The sequence below is a fragment of the Humulus lupulus genome, chromosome 6 (genome assembly GCF_963169125.1).
Source record: "Humulus lupulus chromosome 6, drHumLupu1.1, whole genome shotgun sequence".
Lineage (NCBI taxonomy): Eukaryota > Viridiplantae > Streptophyta > Magnoliopsida > Rosales > Cannabaceae > Humulus > Humulus lupulus.
In genome coordinates this window covers 154,647,875-154,668,892 of record NC_084798.1, presented here as the reverse complement: position 1 = coordinate 154,668,892, position 21,018 = coordinate 154,647,875, and positions in this window count along the sequence as shown.

Genomic DNA, 21,018 nt, shown 5'->3' with positions numbered 1-21,018 from the left:
GGATACCCAAAGGCTGAAGCAATCCCACTGGCCACTGATGCTCAGCCTTTACCTGCTGACATGTCAAACATCTAGACACATACTTTACCACATCCTTCTTCATCCCGGGCCACCAATATAATGTCCGTAGATCCTGATACGTCTTCATGGTACATGGATTAAGCGAGTATGGAGTAGCGTGTGACTCATCCAGTATCTCTCGTCTGATCCCCTCATCTGCTGGAACACAAATCCTCCCCTGATATCGAAGCATACCAGTCTCAGAGACGGAATAATCCTTAGCGATCCCCGCTAAAACATGCTGCCTAACCTCCTACAACTGCGCGTCCACCAACTGACCCTCCTTGACCCGCTCTAGCAGGGTCGACTGCAAAATATTATTAGCTAACTGGCTCACCACCAATTCAATTATTTCTCTGGTCATTTCATTAGCTAACTCCCTAAAAGATCTGGGTGGAACTATACAACTGCCCTGGGCCCCTCCGGCTCAATGCATCCGCCACCACGTTGGCTTTCCCTGGATGGTAAAGGATATCACAGTCATAATCCTTAACCAGATGCAACCAACGCCTCTGTATCATGTTCAGATCTTTCTGAGTGATGAAATATTTCAAACTCTTGTGATCAGTGTATATCTCGCACTTCTCCCCATACAGATAATGTCGCCAAACCTTTAGTGCGAATACCACTGCCGCTAGTTCCAAATCATGAGTAGGATACCGCTGCTCATACTCCTTCAGCTACCGAGATGCATAGGCTATAACTTTCTCATTCTGCATCAGCACGCAGCCTAAACCCATCCTCGATGCATTACAATAGACCACAAACTTTCCTTCCTTCGAAGGAAGACTTAGCACAAGTGCAAAAATAAGTTGTCACTTCAACTCTTGAAAACTGTTCTCACACTTCTCTGACCAAACAAACTTCTGATTCTTCCTCGTCAACTCTGTCATTGGTGAAGAAATCTTTGAGAACCCCTCTACGAACTGTCTATAATAACCTACCAACCCAAGGAACCTCCGCACCTCCGAGGCGTTCCTTGGCCTCGGCCAATCCCTTATTGCTTCCACCTTGGATGGATCTACCTTAATCCCTTCTGCTCCAACTATATGCCCAAGAAAAGTCACCTCTGGCAACCAAAACTCACACTTCTTAAACTTGGCGTACAACTGATGCTCCCTTAACCTCTGTAGAACCTGTCGAAGATGTTTCTCATGCTCTGCCTCTGAACTGGAGTATACTAAGATGTCATCGATGAAGACAATGAACAACTGATCCAAGAAGTCCTTGAACACCCTGTTCATCAAATCCATAAAAGCTGCCGGGGCATTGGTCGAACCGAAAGAAATGACCAAGAACTCATAGTGCCCATATCACGTCCGGAAGGTCGTCTTCGGTATATCCTCATCTTTGATCCTCAGCTGGTGATAACCAGATCGTAGATCAATCTTTGAGAACACCGTCTTTCCCTGCAGCTGGTCGAACAAGTCATCAATCCTTGGTAGAGGGTACTTATTCTTTATGGTCAACTTGTTCAATTCTCGGTAGTCTATACACATCCTCAACGTCCCGTCCTTCTTCTTAAAAAATAACACTGGAGCGCCCCATGGAGAGTAACTAGGTCTGATGAATCCTAAATCCAGAAGCTCCTGCAACTATATCTTTCGTTCCTTCAACTCAGCTGGAGCCATCCTATATGGTGCCCTTGATACTGGTTTTGTCCCCAGTGCTAACTCAATCTCAAACTGGATCTCCCTGTGCGATTGCAACCCTGGTAGATCCTTAGGAAATACATCCAAAAACTCACACACTAATCTGGTCTCTCCCGGCCCTGCCGGCATAACCCTAGTAGTATCCACTACACTGGCTAGAAAACCTATGCATCCTCCCCGCAACAAGTCTCTGGCTCTCAACGCTGAAATCATGGGTACGCAGGGTCCACATACCGCACCCACAAAAACAAAAGGGTCCTCGCCCTCAGGCTCAAAAGTAACCATCTTCTTCCTGCAGTCAATAGTAGCCCCATATCTGAATAACCAGTCCATCCCCATAATCATGTCAAAATCATCCATATCTAACTCAATCAGATCCACCGAAAGTTCCCTACTATCAACCATCACTGGCAGTGCCCTAATCCATCTCCTAGAAACTACCAGTTCCCCTGTAGGCAATAGAGTCCCAAACCCTGCAGTCCGACATTCACTAGGTCTACACAATCTATCAATCACTCTACTAGAAACAAAGGAATGTGTAGCACCAGAATCAATCAATTCTGTAAAAGGAAAGCCAGTGCTAGAAAGCTGACCTGTCACTACCAAGGGACTAGCCTCGGCCTCTGCCTGAGTCAAGGTGAATACTTGAGTTGGAGTCAAGCTATCCACCTTCCCTGGTTCACCTTTCTTCACTGTTGGGCAGTCTTTCCTGAGATGCCCCACTGTTCCTCATACAAAGCAAGCCTTGGCCCGACACTCACCCAGATGGCGTCTTCTACACCTCGGGCACTCCGGATAGGTCCGCCATGCCTCGCCGCCACCCTGACGGCCACCCTGACCACCCCGACCCCTCGTATCAGGACCAGTAGCGATCGAAGTGTCAGGAGCCTTTATCTTGAAGTCACTGGGGCCTCCGCCCCTACCTGTCCCTGAATAAGGAGGCACCACTCTGCGGCCCTCACGCCTCACTGTACTTTCCCTCCATATCTTGTTCTCCGCTTCCTCAGCAGTAAGAGCCTTCTCAATGGCCTGGGCATAAGTTGTTCCTCCAGGTACCATTATAATCCTGACATCCCGGGCTATCGTAGCATTAAGCCCCCTGATAAATCTATCTTGCCTAGCAGCATCAGTAGGCACAAAATTTGGTGCAAACTTCACAAGCCTATCAAATTTTAGGGCATATTCAGTAACAATCACATTGCCCTGAACCAAACCCACGAACTCATTGACTTTTGCTGCCCTGACGGCAACATTGTAATATTTCTGACTGAACAAATCTCTGAAACCTTCCCAACTCAAAGTGGTAACATCCCTGGTCTGCGATGCCACTTCCCATTAGATGCAGGCATCTTCTCTCAACATATACATGGCACAGGCCACTTTTTCATGCCCCTCTATCCTCATGAAATCCAGGATAGTAGTAATCATAGTCAGCCATTGCTCGACCTTTAGTGGATCTGGTCCCCCCTCAAAGATTGGAGGTTGCTGCATCCTGAACTGCTCATATAACGGCTCCCACCTGTTCCAAACCTCCCTAGACTATACAACTGGTACCACTGCAGGTGGTACAATAGGGGCAGCGCTCCCTGATGGAGCCTGCTGTCGCAATAAGCGAATCTGTTCATCCTGGCTCTGTAATCGAGCCTGCATATCAGCCATGAGTTTCTGGCAGTTCTCACGGACTGGCGGAGGAATCTGGCCCTGGTCATCACCCTCGATCCCAGACCTAGTGCCGGCTAGTCGCATAGATTTTCTTGGACGCATAGCTGTCCAAGTTAATCTGAAATCAACGACTCGGCAGTCAGACCATGATGACAGGGTAAAAACTTCTCCAAAATCCACCAATGGAACATAGCCAATCACAAACAATCAACATATAGGCATCCATCCACATGCACTAGCTGCTAATAAGCACGCCTCCCATCTCATTACGCAATAGCTATGAAACAGACATTCATCCATGCACAATATACAATTAATCATCCAAATATTCATTTACATGCACGGAGATGCTAATAAACATGCCTACTTATTCTCACACAACAGTCAAGGGCCAAGCCCTATCAGTATCTCATGCTTCCTATGAATCCAATAAGTAACAACATTCATATTCATTTCAGGCATATAAGCATATAAACACATATACACATTACCAAACCCTGATTTGAGCTTGTCTCTAGCAGCGAATGTACATGACCAGCCAGTCTTCAGGAACCCTTAAACCTAGGACGCTTTGATACCAAGTTGTAACGCCTGGATAACCAAGACTGCTACACTATATACTTATAAGAGTGCAAGACTTGCTAATCAAATCATTAATTTAAAAACGTGTCACTAAACATGTATGAGCTAGGGTTAAAAAGGTTTTGGTCTCAAAAGTTACATTTTATATACTTGAACAGTTATATACATGGGATCCCAAAAGAAACAAAGTTTAAAAGTTGGATTACAGACTCTCCAAAATACAGACAACTGTCAGCCATACTAAGGCAAATGAACAATTTTGGGTCTCGTGTCCCTGTCTAAACCTCAACCGTGCCGGCTGAGCAGCTGGCCATGTACATTCCGCTCACAGAGCTTTCCAAATTAGGGCTGATTAGGTTTGCCATTGCCTTTACCAGCACCACGTAGCACCCGTGAGCCAAGGCCCAGCATGAAAACATGATGTGCAACACAAACAATAATAACAAATAGTAAATTCACTAAGTATGAACTCTCATCAAATAATCCACATTAACCATTTAGCATATATTCATAATCAAGGATACAATTAATCACTTATAACATTCAAGTCTCATAACATCCATATCACATAATAATCAGGGCCAGCAACTTAGGCCGCACCCTCTATTTATTCCATTGACTCTGGCCCGCTTAAACTGAGCTCAGTGCATATTAAGAAGTCCTCGGCTACCAGTGGCCAAGCCGCGCCCTGTGCGCTAGTGTAACCCTTGGCACTCTTAGGCCGTTGGTTCACTGATTAGTTTGCATGGCATAATACCATCCTTTCAAGTTTACACAATAGGGAACCCTTAGTCCCATTACAGATATACAACCAGGTGCAGTTTTCTTACCTTTAGTTTCTGCATTTACTGATTACGAGCGACGCTCCTCGAGCACGATCCGTTCCCGAGCCCTAGCTTTAACACCTAGTCACAACCAAGATATTGGGTTCCATTAATATTCAAATATAAGTTTTCGGGTACAAAACTAACTTTCGGGAAATCGAATTCCACCAGGCACGGTGGTGAAATCAATCCCGAGAACTCTAGGCTAGATTCCCGTGCTTTAAAACTCTAAATGTTCAAGTACACACCTAAGGGCTGCGGCCCTTGAAGCCTAGCCGCAACCCTGCCCTAAAAACAGAACCTAAGGCATCCCTGGAAGAAGACACGCGCCGCGGCCCTTGCTTTGGGCGCTGCGGCGCTTACCCCTGGCCGAGCCTCCCTGGCTCCTTTGAATCCTAGGGCTGCAGTGCTCCAGAACAAAGCCACAGCCCTTCCCTTCGTGCCCAGAAAACCCACCATTTCCAACATCTAAACCTCATCCAAAGCCATCCCAAAGCTCCCTAATTCAAAACCCATTAATCACAACACTTTTATCATGACTCTAACAACATATCCCAACAGAAATCCAACCCAAAATCCTACTAGGATCCCATTTTCAATTTCTGAAACTCAATAACTTCAAACACTAAAACTAGCCATACAAACTCAGATTGAAACCTCTAAATCATGAATTAGAGCTTACCTCTTCTGCTGAACCATTTCTCTAAGGAAAATCCAAGTCAATTCCCAAGCTTTTCCACCTTAATTCTGCCCTTAACATCAAAATCACAACTATCTCGCTACTCAGTCATAACTCAGTATTTCTAACCAAAAAGAGAGGAATTCAATGCTTACCTTAGTACTGAATTCCTCTAAAATATTCAGTGTTTTTCTTGTGTTTTCCTTGAGAGAGAAGAGAAAGAAAAGGGCTAAGAAAAAGATTCGGTCTTATTTTTGTTCTACAGTTTTCCTTTAATTCAGTTTACACTTATGCTGTTAAGTCAATCCTGAGACTCGGGGTACCGAAGACGTCCCCTGAGGGCAAAACGGTAAAATTCCCCAATATTTCCGCCTAGACCTCCCAACCTCAAATATATCTCCATATATTTATTTTCATAACCCGATAGTCTAAATAACTACCTGATACCTAAAACACCCCTGACTTATCCAAAGTCAACTGCTAAGCCCCGTTGTGACTTTTCCCGCTATCTAGCTCCCTAGGATCGCCTCAAGTCGCACGCTGCAGATTTACCCACATAATAATGTGGTTCTCACAGTTGTAACATTTAATCACAATTTAACATTCATATAATCAAACAGGCATACTTAACATATAATCATGTATTTAATAAATTAATTCACACATCGACCAAATGTTCCCTCCTGGCACACTAATCAAGGCCCTTAAGCCATATTAGTGATTTTGGGTCGTTACAATAAGTGTGAGAACAACTTCCAAGAGCATAAGCGGTGATTGATGATAGCTTCAATTCTGAGTCTTCCTACAAATCCGAACGAGTTTATGGTTTATTTTGACGCCTCGAAACAGGAGTTGGGTTGTGTTCTTACGTGGACAGAAAAATGTGATTGCCTATGCTTCACGTCAGTTGAAGGATATGACCACACCTAGAGTAAAGTTGCTGGTGGGACAGGTAGCCAACATTATGCTTAAGTTTACTCTTTTAGTAACACGGTTATGGCCAAATGACTCGTTTAACGAGTTTATCGCTATTTAAAATACACGGTGTAACTTTCCCTAAGTAGTAGGGCGTTATAGTTTTTCAGGTTAAGGAAAAACTATCTCTTTCATTTTAGAGAGAGAGACAGTCTATGAAAACCACTTATTCAAACGTATCACTTCTTTTCAGGTTTGTAATGATAATTAACTGTGGATGCTCAAAATTCCATGCTTGTAAAAGGTCTAAAGCACACGCAAAGGTCCCATAAACGCCTAAATACATGCCTGAGCCGCGAGGCCCTCGGGCCACCATCTTCTCACAACTGCCTACTCTCAGTGTCCTAACGAGGCCATGTCTCACACAAGAGCATCTCAGGGGATCCTTACCTCCCGCCTCCTCTCAGTGCACCCAGCGAGGCCACGCCTCGCGCAAGAGCATCTTGCGAGACCATTGTCTCGCCTCGCCTCGCACCAGCTGCATCACGCGCCTCGCGCCTCCTCTCGATGCACCCAGCGTGGCCACGCCTCGCGCATGAGCCTCTAATGAGACCCATCTCACGATTGCCTCCACTCAGCTCAGCCTGCAGCCACGGCTCGCACACCATGCAGCGCCCTACATCACGAGCATCATCCCCTCGCGAGACCTATCTCGCGATTGCCTCCACTCGAGTGGGATCCTTAGCATGGCCTCGCGACACCACCTGGGATCTGAGCGTAGGGCCTCACAACACCACCTGGGATCCATGCGCAGGGCATTACGACACCACCATGGACATGCGTGGGGCATCACGACACCACCAGGGATGCGCGCGGGGCCTCGCGAGACCACCTGGGATCCGCATGTAGGGTCTCACGACATGGGATCCGCGCACAAGGCCTGGTGACACCACCAGTGATCTGCGCGCAGGGACTCACGACACCACTATGGACACATGCGCAAGTCATCACGACACCACCAGGGGCTCGCGCCAAGGGTCGTGCATCATGGCCTCACTCCAAGGGGCCTCGCCCAGGAACCATCTTGCGTGCCTAGGGGCCTCGCCCAAGAGCTATCTCGCGTGCCTAGGGGCCTCACCTAAGAGTCATCTCGCGTGCCTAGGGGCCTTCCCCAGGAGCCATCTCGCGTGCCTAGGGGCCTCGCCCAGGAGCCATCTCGCGCGCCTAGGAGCCTCGCCTTGCATGACCACCCATCACAAGGATTGCTGGGGGTGTCCCGACGAAGGCATCACGAGACACCTCTCGGCTCATTTCCATGGAGCCATCCCACAAGGTCCATGATTTCCAAGCACCTTAGAATAATATATAAGCGTTTCAACACTTGAAGTCCATGGGAATAAGATACCTTACGAGGACAAAAACATGTGGCCCGAGGAGGCCGTATAAGTATGATATGCGCCTGCAAACCAAGAGGAGTTAGAGTACGGACACGATGCCCATGCCAGACAAGTAATGGACGTATAAGAATGGTATATGGTACAGACTCCCTCAGGACGCTTACAAGGTCAGTATCCGACAAGTAGTGGAGGCATAATATGGTACCAAGATAGGAGCGCTTTTGCAGACCCCTAACACGTATTGGAGCAGACCACCACTCTTCCAACATCACTACACCTAAAACCACTCTCTTGACAATGTACTTGTGTACGATCTGGTCCTTAGGACCACAATGTATCAGGGGCCATTAGAGCCCACTATAAAGGGAACCCCTCTTCAACATTGAAGGGGGTTGGAAAAAACACTGTAGCTTGAGACAACAAAGGAATACAAGTCCTTTTCCCCATTTTTCTTCTGCAACTATTTTCTACGTTTCTGATTACATTGTTGAAGTTTTTCATTGATAAGCAATAGACTTTGATTTTTCTAACTTAACTTCATTGACAAGTTCTCACCGTCAACAGTTTGGCGCCGTCTGTGGGAAGAATAAGTGTCAAGCCACTGTTCTTCCATTAATTATGGTAGAAAAAATGCCGAGATGTTCTAAACGATTGAGAGAGCCACGAGAGGTGGAGGTCCACCTTGAAAAAGACCAGCTGAAGGCCTCCATGAAGAATCCTCCTCCACCCAAAAATGTGGAGGCCCCAAAGGAGCCCGATGTCTACGAAGATGAAAGGGAGGCCTCGTCTTCGGTCGTCCCACCTGAGGAAAACCGTCCAAGGTCAACAGCTGCCCCTGCAAGAGATGCCAATGAGCTCCCGCCTCCAAGGCCGCCACAGATGCCGAACTCCGGCCGGCAAGATTCAAGCCCATCGACGCACAGACCTGACAAGCATCCCTTGGTCTATTCCGTGAGCTCGAGCTCTAAATCTCAATTTTACGAAGAGGAGATACACGAATTGCACCGCATGAACCAAAGGCTAGAAACCACCTTAGAGAACATGCAAAAGGTGTTAAATGGCCTATTACAAGGAAAATCGAGCATACCTCTACCTAGGCGAAAAGAGAAAGGACAAGAGGGGGTGGAAACCATAGTGCCAGTGGACGATGGAAGAACTCGGCTCTCCACCAGTAATACCCCCTAGACGAAGCAGTGCGAACGTCCCGGACCGCCTGAGTAGCCCCAGAGGCAAAAGCAGAGGAGCAACGTCGACTCACATAGCGAAGTCGAGGTCACATCGAAGAGAACGTCCCCAGACTTGCGAGAAGAGCTCAATAAGAAAAGGGCGGATAAGAGAACCACAACTACTATGGCACCCCATGAGGATAAAGGAAAAGGAAAGGCTAACCCATCCACATTGAGAGACTCCTTGAATAAAAGGAGGCAAGACCTAGACACAGAAATGAGGAGCCTCCGGAGCCAGATCATCACCGCATCTGGAGGACAAGCCATTGAGGACGAGTTTGACCATGAATCGCCCTTCATTAAGGAAATCCAAGCCATCCGGCTCCCTACAAACTTCAAGGAGCCTCATATGACCTTGTATGAAGGAAACACAGATCCCAAATACCATCTAGACGCGTTTAACGATCTGATGAAGTTAAGGGGGGTTAGTAGCGGAGCCAAGTGCCATTGCTTTACTGTTACATTGAAAGGACCCGCGTACAAATGGTTCAAAATACTTAGACTAGGGTCCATCAGATCTTGGCAATAATTTTCTGATGAGTTTCTCCAGGAACACCACGCCGTGCGTGATTACACAATGTCGGGCACCAACCTCGCTAACGTGAAGCAAGAAGAAAATGAGAGTCTAAAGAGCTACATTCACATGTTCAATATGGAAGCGGCCAAGGTAGGGAGCATGACCCGCAGAGAGCTAAAAATGGCCATCACGACCGGAGTGTGCCCGAGAAGCAAGATATAAGATAACATGCTCAAGAGAGAGGTCACTGATTTGGACGATTTCTACGAGCGGGTGCAGAAATACATTCGCGTAGAGGATGGTCACGAGAGCCTTAAGGCTGGAAAAGGCCAATCCTTACCAAAATCCTCAATCTAGGAAAGCCAAAGCGGTGCAAAGAAGAAGAGGGTTTATGAAGGAAAAGAGATGATCGACCTTGGAAGCCCCAATGCACTGATGAGCGCAGGCAGGCCCCCTACACCTTTTACACTAACCACACCCATGCTAGGGAACATATTTTCTTCACGAATGAGAACCAGGTCCCTTTCAGAAGGCCCCCGCCAATGAAAAAAAGACTGGTAAAAAAGAAACCCCAGGAAATATTGCCAGTATCATAAAGATATCGGCCACACCACCGCGGAATGCAACCATTTGAAAATAGAAATCGAGGAGCTTATATGTAGAGGACATTTGGGAAGATACGTCTGCAAGGAGAGCCAAAGGCCGGAAGAAGGAGCATCCTCGCCACGGGCACGAGAGGTGGCCTCGGAAGTACAAGGAGAGGCCAGGACCATCTTCGGAGGGCCAAGATTCGGGGGCGAATCAAGAAAGGGGCGAGATAAATATGCCAGGGAGGCCAGACGAAGTCCACCACCGTGTGTCTTATGTTTGGAGCAATGCCCCCCGAAAATTTTTAAGGGTGAGAATGACTCAATAACCTTCACCGAAGAAGACGCCCAGGTGTACATTTCCCCCATAATGACCCCCTAGTGTTGACTGTCCAGCTTGCAAACATGAGGGTGCATCGGGTCTTTGGTGGATAATGGAAGCTCTGTGGACATCTTATATCGCCCAGCTTTGGAGAAAATGGGACTAAACATCCGACACCTAAAGCCATGCAGTACCTCCCTGTATGGATTTACAAGAGACTCAATACAGCCCCTAGGGGAAATTGAGTTAGCCCTGACCATGGGAGAATAACCCAGACAAACCACCATAATGGCAAACTTTGTTGTGGTAGATTGCGCCTCAGCCTTCAATGCGGTATTAGGGAGACCTTCCCTAAGAGAATTGAAAGTGAAAACTTCGGTGTACCACTTAGCTATGAAATTCCCAACTCCCAGGGGAATAGCATGCGTGAAAGGAAAGTAGAAGGAAGCGAGGGAATGCTATAATACATCTCTCAGCACTGCCACAAATCCATCGGTGCCTATGGAAATGGTTGTGCATGATGCGAACTCGCACGAGTTGTACCCGCAAATCGCGGAAGAACCTAGAGCCGAGCTAGTAGAAGAGTTGGAAGAAGTCAAAGTCATGAATGAGCCATTGAGAAAGTTGAAGATAAGAAGAAACCTTACGGGTATCATGAAGGAGAAGCTAGTAGAATTTCTGAAATCCAACCTCGACGTATTCGCGTGGAGTCACGAGGACATGGTAGGAATAGACCCATCAGTCATGTGTCATCACCTAAACATCGACCCAAAAGCAAGGCCCTTGAGGCAGAAAAGGAGAGCGCTAGACCAAGAGAGATACGCGACCCTAAAAGAAGAGGTTGACAAGTTGAAGGCAAATGGGTTTATCCGAGAGGCCCTCTACCCACTATGGGTATCAAACCCAGTGTTAGTCCCAAAGCCCAACGGGAAATGGAGGACCTGTGTGGACTTTACTAACCTCAATAAGGCCTGCCCTAAGGACAGCTTCCCGCTCCCTAGGCTAGACTAGTTAGTAGACGCCACAGTGGGGCATGAGCTACTTAGCTTCGTGGATGCATATTCTGGGTACAACCAAATACCCATGAATCCGTCCGATGAAGAGCACACTTCGTTCATAACAGACAAGGGGCTTTATTGCTACAAAGTGATGCCTTTTGGTTTAAAGAACGCAGGTGCTACTTATCAAAGGCTGGTGAACAGAATGTTTGCGAATCAAATAGGAAGAAATATGGAAGTATACGTGGACAATATGCTGGTAAAGACAAAGAAGGCAATAGAGCTTACAAATGACCTCATGGAGATGTTCGACACCCTCCGAAAGTTCAGAATGAAGCTAAACCTGCTCAAGTGCACCTTCGGAGTTTCATCAGGAAAGTTCTTGGGTTTTATGGTGAATTCTTGAGGTATCAAGGCTAACCTTGACAAAATTAAGGCATTGCTGGAAATGAGCCCACCACGAAGCAAGAAGGAGGTGCAGTTCTTAACAGGGAGAGTGGCAGCACTCAATAGGTTCATCTCCAGGTCCACTGACAAATGCCTCCTTTTCTTCAACATCCTAAAAGGGAGCAAAAAGTTTTCTTGAGATGATGATTGTCGAGAAGCCTTCACCAAGCTAAAGGAACACCTTGGAAAACCAGCCCTTTTGTCTAAGCCATAAAGGGGAAAAGTTGTATTTGTATCTAGCTGTATCAGAGCATGCTATAAGTGCCGCCTTGGTCAAAGGAGAAAAGAAGCATCAACAGCCCGTGTACTATGTGAGCAAACGGTTGGTAGACGCAGAAACCTGGTACCCAGAAATAAAGAGGTTGGCATATGCCTTGATAGTGGCTTCTAGAGAGCTGAGACCCTATTTTCATGCTCATGCCATCGAGGTGCTCACCAATACCCCTTTGCGTCAAGTCTTGCACTAGCCGAAAACTTCAGGAAGGTTGTTAAAGTGGTCGATTGAATTCAGTCAATTTGACATCACTTACACCCCAAGGACCTCAATCAATGGGCAGGTACTTGCAGACTTTATAGTCGAGTTTGCACACCGACCCCATGAGGAGGGAGAAGTAGAAGAGAATGAATCGGTGCATGAAGGGGAAGCGCACCCTGAAGAATGGAGTCTCCACGTAGACGGGGCATCTAACGAAGGAGGAGTCGACGCTAGCATAGTAATGACGGGACCTGAGGGGCACAAGATGTATTGCGCCTTGAGATTCAGATTCGAAGCTTCCAACAATGAAGCATAGTATGAGGCATTGTTGGCTGGCATGCGACTAGCTAAGGAGTTAAAGGTAACCCATTTGCATGTCTTTACTGACTCACAGCTGGTGGTGTTTCGGGTGAAGGGTGAATATCAAGCTAGATGTCCAAAAATGGCTGCATATCTCGCCAAGGTGAAGGGGTATTTGGATTAGTTCAAAAAATGCACCATAGAACAGATCCCAAGGGAGCAAAACACAAACGTCGATGCACTCGTAAAACTCGCCTCTTCTCGAGACGAAGACACGCTTGAGTCCATCCCAGTCGAATACCTCTCCAAGCCGAGCATAGTAGAAGAAACGATCCATATGGTCAATAGCTCGGGGGAGTCGTGGTTTGCACCCATCGTGAAATACTTAAATGACGGGGCCTTGCCTTTGGACAAAAAAGATGCCCGTAGGCTGATTTACAAAGCTACCCAATACACCCTAGTAGACGGGGTCTTATATAAGAGAGGCTTCTCTACCCCACTCCTACGGTGCGTAAATAAGGGAGAGGCTTTAATAATTCTACAAGAGATACACGAAAGGGAATGTGGAAATCATGCTGGGGGGCAGTCTAGGGCAGAAAAGGCCATCTGCCAGGGGTATTATTGGCCTACCATGGAGAAGGACGCGAGCGATTTCGCAAAGAGGTGTGACAAATGCCAGAGGCATGCAAATTACCCCAGACAACCACCAAATGAGCTGGTGAGCATGACCAGTCCGTGGCCCTTCGCTGTGTGGGGGATTGACTTGATTGGAGCGTTGCCAGCAGGAAGAGGAGGAGCAAAATACACGGTGGTAGCAATCAATTATTTTACTAAGTGGGTGGAAGCAGAGCCTCTAGTCAACATAACGGCTAAGCAAATCACCACCTTCGTCAACAAATTTATCGTCTGTAGGTTTAGAGTACCCTACAAGATAATCTCTGACGATGGGACGCAATTTGAAGGAGGAGTATTCGAGGAATATTGCAGGGAAAAAGGAATCAAGAGGATTTTCTCCGCTGTTGTACACCCACAAGCCAATGGAAAAGTGGAGGCCATCAACAAGATCCTAAAAAGGAACTTGAAAACAAAGTTGGAAAAGTTGAAAGGGGCCTGGGTCGAAGAACTTCCCAATGTGCTTTGGGCCTACAGGACCACACCTCGTTCCACCACAGGAGATACGCCCTTTGCCTTAGCCTATGGCTGCGAGGCTGTCCTTCCAATAGAAATGAAGATTAACTCCATCTGCACACAAGCATATGATGACCAGGCCAATATCGCAACATTAGCCGGGAATTTGGACCTGTTAGAAGCTAAGAGAGACAGGGCACAACTAGGCTAGCCACATATCAGCAACGAGCCGCGAGACACTATAATTCGAGGGTGCGAGAGAGGGCGTTCAGAGTTAGAGACCTCGTGTTGCGGAAAGTCCCGCCCAACACTCAAGATCCGAGCGCGGGTGTGTTAGTAGCAAACTGGGAAGGGCCCTACCAAGTTTCCCAGGTTGTGCCCCCTAACACCTACAAGCTCGCACGCTTGGATGATACCATGGTACCTAGAGCATGGAATGCAGAGCATCTAAAAAAATATTACCAGTAAGACCCCCATGTCTGAGGCAAGAATGTTATTGTTCTAACGTGCAAGTCTAATGTAATAGCTATGGCGTAGAAGGCTAAATTAGATTCCTTAATATGTTGTAGGAACGAAGTCACATTAAGTTACCATGTATTTCAATTGCTTCCAATGAATATAATGTGACATTAGACGAACGTGTAGCAAAAGTTCTTGTTTAAGCAAGATGATTATCAAGATTCGTGAATGGAATGATCAAAGTGCTTGCTGAGATACATCTCGCCAACCACTTGGGGGGCGGAGTATATTGCAAAGAGGAGGACCCTAAAAGGACCCCTTATCAAGAGGATCCTAAAAGGACCCCTCATCAAGATTATCCTAAAAGGACCCCTCATCAGGAGGATTCTAAAAGGACCCCTTATATCAAGAGGATCCTAAAAGGACCCCTTATATCAGGACCCTAAACGAGACCCTTATATATATAACAAAAAAAAATGATGAACCCTTATAAACTAGGAAGAAGACCTTGCAAGGCATCACTTGATTTCACGAGGATTAGCTACCCTTGTGAACATCAAGGAGGCCAAAAGGTCCTACAAGAAAAGCCTCCTAATAAAGGTAGAGCTCCCACGAGAGGAAATGACTCAGGAAGAACACCCACCAATAAGCCTAGAGCGCCACCAAGCCGTCTAGCCAAAAAGGGTGCTAAAAGAGACCCTTACAAAAATAGTACTATGAATAACGATAAGAATGACGCTTCTAGCAAAAGATAATAAGCGCGCACAAAAATATATAAAAGGATAACTAGAACCCAAAGGGTCAATATATCCTTATAGATACAATCAAGAGGCACCAAAGAGAGACCTATCAAACCCCTTCGTATGGGCTCCAAAGGACCTCAAGCCTGATAAAAAAAAGAGAGAACCTATCGAATTCCATTGTTCGGGCCCAAAAGGACCTCAAAAACAGAGGAACAAAAGCGAATGATCACATATGTATATATATAAAAAGAGAGTTTTGATAATGTAACAGGACTCAGAGAAATTACAAGAAAAATAAGGCTCAAATGAGCATACAACCACATTGGACTCAATGGAAAAAATCGCAGAAGCAAGATCTCAAGGCCTCCTACCGTAGGCGTTCCACTCAGCCACCCTGGCAACGGCATGCTCACCAAAGGAGGATAAATCAAAGTTAGGATTTTTCCTCCATACTCTGTAGAGGGCACGCTTTATGGATCTATACTCGATATCAGCCTTATCCGCCTCTAAGGAAATGACCCTCCCCTGCAACATTGTGATTGTAGCCTTTTCACCCTCAAGGTAGGCCTCTAAGCGAGTGACCCCCTCCTGCAGCATCACGGCCTTGGAAGTCACCCTCTTCTTCTTTTTTGATGATGAAGAGGCCTTCGCTAGGGCCTTCCAAGCTCAAGTTTGGTTTCAGCAAGTTCCCTCTTGAGCCCCTAGACCTGGACCGTTAGACGGTCCCTTTCAACATTCGACACGGAGAGGTCCTGAGCCAAGTCGGCAAATCGTTGAGCCACTATATAAGTCTGCACAAGAAAAATAACAATAACGATGATAAGCAAAAGAGAGAGAGAGAGAGAGAGAGAAAAGGGGTAAGGCCGATGTAAGATGCATGGACTCACCTAAGTGGCAGAGCACACAAGAGTCTTCCCAAGCTCCGACATGGCGAAACTCCCAAGACCTCTCCAATCAGCCTCAGGAAGATCCATGGCGACCTGGACATACCGTTGCCCATAAGAGGTCACCATGGGGCCCACCCAAGGTGCCTCCTCCCAGCCAAGGGCGCCTGGCTGGGTAGGGACAGATGACCCACTCATCGAAGGAGGAGGGGGTGTAGGAAGATCGGAAAAATGAGCCCCCGATGGACTAGGATTGAGGGAAGCCTGAGGGAAAGCATCGAAGTCCTCAGAATAGGGACAAACAAAGCCCCTCAGCATGGCGTGTTGATCATGGGAATGGGAGGCCATGTCATGGTCTGTAGGTGCTAAAGGAGGGCACCCCCTGGGAGACAGAGATGATCGGCGAGGTTGCCTATGTCCTGGGGAGACCCCCTCCGGTACACACTCTGCCTCACCCCCGTTCGAGTGAGGTTCAGCAAAAACAACCTTTTTCTTCCACTCATAAATATGCCACAACAACCTAGGCTCCAAAACCGCGGATAGGTTGTAACGGTTGAGGTTGGTCACGGTGAAGAGACGGGCAGCCATTTTCTCGGCAGGGTCAGCGTCGAGAATTTTTCTCACCGCCTCCGCCTCCGACTTGGAAATGCTGGGAACGATGAAGTTTTCTACACAATCAACATAGTTTCCAATATGAACGTAAGTTCCAAAATAGTAAGTTCAAAATAAAAATAAAACTTGAAGTACTTGCTAGGAGCCGAGCGAAAGTGCTCAGGAACAGAAAGGGGACCTTTCACAAAGAAGAAGTCCTACTTCCAGGTCCCTGGGTTGGACACAGAACCCTCCATCAAGGAGACAGTAGAATTGGCTTTCTGCAGGAAATAAAAGCCTTTAGATCTAGCAGTTTGTTCTCAGACACGTGGAACACCAGAGTAGATGCCAACAGGGGACCATATTCTTGTTGCTCAGGGGCCACCTGTCGCTGTACTCTCTTTGACATATCTGCAAAACCAAAAGAAAAAGGTGAGGTAGAAACAGGGCACTTTACCCTCCATTTTTTTCCTAGCAAGGGTCTTCCACCGAGGCACCGAGTGTGAAAGCGCTAAGCAAGGGTAGACCAAGAATAAGGGTTAAGGAGAAGACGTGATGGCCCCATGACAATCATTAGGGGAAAACGGGGTAGGAGGCTCAGGTGGGAGATTTCCCTCCATAAACTCCAACTCCATCTGCAAATCTAAAAGGGTCACCCTAAGATTCGATATATGGTCGTTAAGGTCAAGGGGGAAAGATACTCCGTCTCCCCTAAGAGCTGAGTCTATTTCACTCTCTACCACCCAGATTTTATGTCTAAGTTCAGCCATGTGCTCAAGATGATGAATACGGGCTTGCCTCAATGTGTCGTAGTCTTGGTGAAGGTTGTCTTCGAGGGACTCCGAGTCTGAAGATAAGTCTACAAACTCGACCCCCGGAGGAGCACCGGATGACCCTTCACATGCAATGGGACCTCGCTCGTAAGTAAATAGGGTTCACGTATAAATGAGGGGATTGCTACAAAACACAAAGGAATGGGCTCAAAACCTCTAGGCACAAGCGCTCTAAATGACCAACTACGGGGTATGAATGAAGGCATGCAACTGGGTTAACTCACGACGAGCTCAAGCCAAAGTACCCCATCCTGAGTGGTGCTAATTTAGACCTAATAAACATAAGGGAGAAAGAAATTATACCTCAAGCAAGTAAAATTGGGCGCTGTCGTGGTCAAATGGAGGTCAAGGGCCGAAAGCACCATCGCGTTCGAAGAGAAGCAAGTGGTCGAAAGTACGCATCTGCAAAAACAAAGGAAAAAGGTGTTTTAGTCCTCAAGTACCTACATGGATGTAGACATAAAAGAAATGAACTCAAAAAAAAAACAAAAAAAAAGACAGCGAAAGTGAGGTTGTGGGGAATTGAACCCCTTACCTCTTGAAAGGAGCAAGGATCCCAAAACCACTAAGCTGAAGAGGTAAAGTGTAAATAATAGGCTAGATATGAAGGCTTATTTATAGGAGCCACAGGCTCATCTTAACCATCGAACCTAAAGACTGATCAATGGCCAAGAAGGGAGCTTGGCATCTAGATTGGGATCCACGATGCAAAACGATAGGCTCACGATCAATCTCAAGAAATCACAAGGATCACCATGAACACCACCCGTGCTTTCAAGACACCATATCAAAAAGTCTACCAGAGCGTATAAAGGCCCTCTCCTAGACTGGGGGGCAAGTGTGGATGCTCAAAATTTCATGCTTGTAAAAGGTCCAAAGCACACGCTAAGGTCCCACAAATGCCTAAATACATGCTTAAGCCGCGAGGCCCTCGGGCCACCATCATCTCACAACTGCCTACTCTCGGCGTCCTAGCGAGGCTACGTCTCACGCAAGAGCCTTGCCTCGTGCCTCCTCTCGGCGCACCTAGCGAGGCCACGCCTCGTGCAAGAGCATCTCGCGAGACCCTTGTCCCGCCTTGCCTCGCACCAGCCATGTCGTGTGCCTTCCGAGACCATTGTCTCACCTCGCCTCACACCAGCTACGTCACACGCCTCGCACCTCCTCTCGGTGCACCCAACGAGGCCACGCCTCGCGCAAGAGCCTCCCGTGAGACCCATCTTGCGACTGCCTCCACTCGACGCACCTAGCAAGTCCATGGCTCGCACACCAGGCAGTGCCATGCATCACGCGCATCAGCCCCTCGCGAGACCCATCTCACAACTGCCTCCACTTGAGTGGGATGCTTAGCATGGCCTCGCGACACCACCAGGGATCTGCGCGTAGGGCCTCGCGACACCACTTGGGATTTGCGCATAGGGCCTTGCGACACCACCAGAGACGCGCGCGGGGCCTCGCGACACCACCTGGGATCCGCGTGCAGGGCCTCACGACACCACCCGGGATCCATGCGCAGGGCCTTGCAACACCACCAGGGACGCGCATGCGCAGGGCCTCGCGACACCACCAGGGGCTCGTGCCAAGGGTCGTGCATCATGGCCTCGCTCCAAGCAGCCTCGCCCAGGAGCCATCTCGCGTGCCTAAGGGCCTCGCCCAGGAGTCGTCTCGCGTGCCTAAGGGCCTTGCCTAGGAGCCATCTCGCATGCCTAGGGGCCTCACCCAGGAGCCATCTCGCTCGCCTAGGAGCCTCGCCTCGCATCGCATGACCACCCATCACAAGGATTGCTGGGGGTGTCCAGACGAAGGCATCACGAGACACCTCTCAGCTTATTTTCATGGAGCCATCCCACAAGGTTCATGATTGCCAAGAACCTTAGAATAATGTATAGAGGTTTCAACACTTGAAGTCCATGGGAATAAGATACCTTGCGAGGATAAAAACCTGTGGCTCGAGGAGGCCGTACAAGTACGATATGCGCCTGCAAACCAAGAGGAGTTAGAGTACGGACACGATGTCCATGCTAGACAAGTAATGGCCGTATAAGAATGGTATATGGTACAGACTCCCTCAGCATGCTTATAAGGTCCGTATCCGACAAGTAGTGGAGGCATAATATGGTACCAAGACAGGAGCACTTTTGCAGACCCCTAACACGTATTGGAGCATACCACCACTCTTCCAACACCACTACACCTAAAACCAATCTCCTGACAATGTACTTATGTACGATCTGGTCCTTAGGACCACAATGTATCAGGGGCCATTAGAGCCCACTATAAAGGGAACCCTTCTTCAACATTGGAGGGGGTTGGAAAAAACACTGTAGCTTGAGACAACAAAGGAATACAAGTCCTTTCCCCCATTTTTCTTCTCCAACTATTTTCTAAGTTTCTGATTACACTGTTGAAGTTTTTCATTGATAAGCAATAAACTTTGATTTTTCTAACTTAACTTCGTTGACGAGTTCTCACCGTCAACATTAACTAATTTAATTCATCTTTATTTTATTAAAATAAAACTGAGTAGTTATAACCTATTTAATTATTTAATTTAAATCATATTTAAAAAAGCATAATTAAATATATATAATTAAATAAATAAATTATTTGAAATTCAAAATTCAAATCCCAGGAATAGGAAATCCATGTGTGCGGCGCAAAACTCACTGTACAGTGAGTGTCCACCACACTATTAAGTTTATCCCTAATTTTTTTTCATTTGTATATTTAATTAATATTTAAGACAATATATTTATCCCAAAATAAATATAAGTTTATTCAAAATTAACTTTATTTTAAAATATTCATTTTAAATAAATATCTTATTCTAAGTAAGATAATTATTAATCTCTCTTTATATTTAATCCAAACATAATTAAAATTTATTTTAACCTATAGTTTTTCAAAATAAAAACTATATAGTTAAATAATTAATTCATTCATAATTAATCAATTGCCTATAAATATCACATAATTATTACTTGCCCTGGAAAATTAATTCCTTTGCAATTAAGTCATTCTCTTTACAAATCTTTTTTTTTTTGACATCCTTACCCTTGACAGTGCAGGACAGATGTGATATAGGGACTATGAACCTATAATACGAAGCTTTAATAAACCAGATTATTAATTAAAATCTTTAATCCAATAATATTATTTATTAATTTCATGATTACTCCACTGTAAATATGAAAATTCACTCTAAGTATTTATAGAATTATATTTATGGAGTTTTCTCTTGTAGTCCATTGATATAATCAATAAATATAATTCTGTCCTCCATTTGTTGGTTCGTTAATTAAAGTTGGTCAATATTACCATTTTACTCTTCTAATTACAACTTTATCCGTAAGTATCATTACTCATTAGCGAATAATTAATCTATAATCATATTATATATTTGAACTCAATAACTATTCAGTTCAAAAATTAACTCTTAAGGGAACCAATATTCGATCCGTTAGGAAAGTGTGGATTCTATTATTGTAAATCATATTCCCAGGCATTCATGATATTGAATCTCCAAAACAAAAGTCATTAGCCTCATTATACTAAGAAACCTTAACGAGTGAATCAAAATATCCAATCAACATAAAGAGGAGTTCATGAATACTCAAGATTTAGACTGATCAACAAATGATCATCTATTATGATAAGAATTAATATCTTTATGTAAAACGACAAGTTATAAAGATAATTAATTCTCATTGGTCATGCCATATATAATCTCTATTATA